Below are 279 nucleotides of genomic sequence, written 5' to 3' on the forward strand. Positions count from 1 at the left end.
AATGTAAACACCTAAACAAAAGCTGCAGGTTACCTAGTGATGGTCTCAGCAAAAGCAGTAATACAATTTCAGCAGCTTTGCACCGGTACAATTTAAAAATAGAATATTAGTCACAGAAATTTAAAAATTTTGGTCGTATAAAGTCAGAAAATTTTTATTACAAATTTGTGTATATACCCTGCCAAAAAAATCACGTGTATGTGTAACAAAATTTTTATTTATAAGGTACATATAGGTACAATACACACAAGATTTTAGACTTTACTAAGTAAAAAATAC

The sequence above is a fragment of the Bacillus rossius genome, chromosome 15 (genome assembly GCF_032445375.1).
Source record: "Bacillus rossius redtenbacheri isolate Brsri chromosome 15, Brsri_v3, whole genome shotgun sequence".
Classification (NCBI taxonomy): domain Eukaryota; kingdom Metazoa; phylum Arthropoda; class Insecta; order Phasmatodea; family Bacillidae; genus Bacillus; species Bacillus rossius.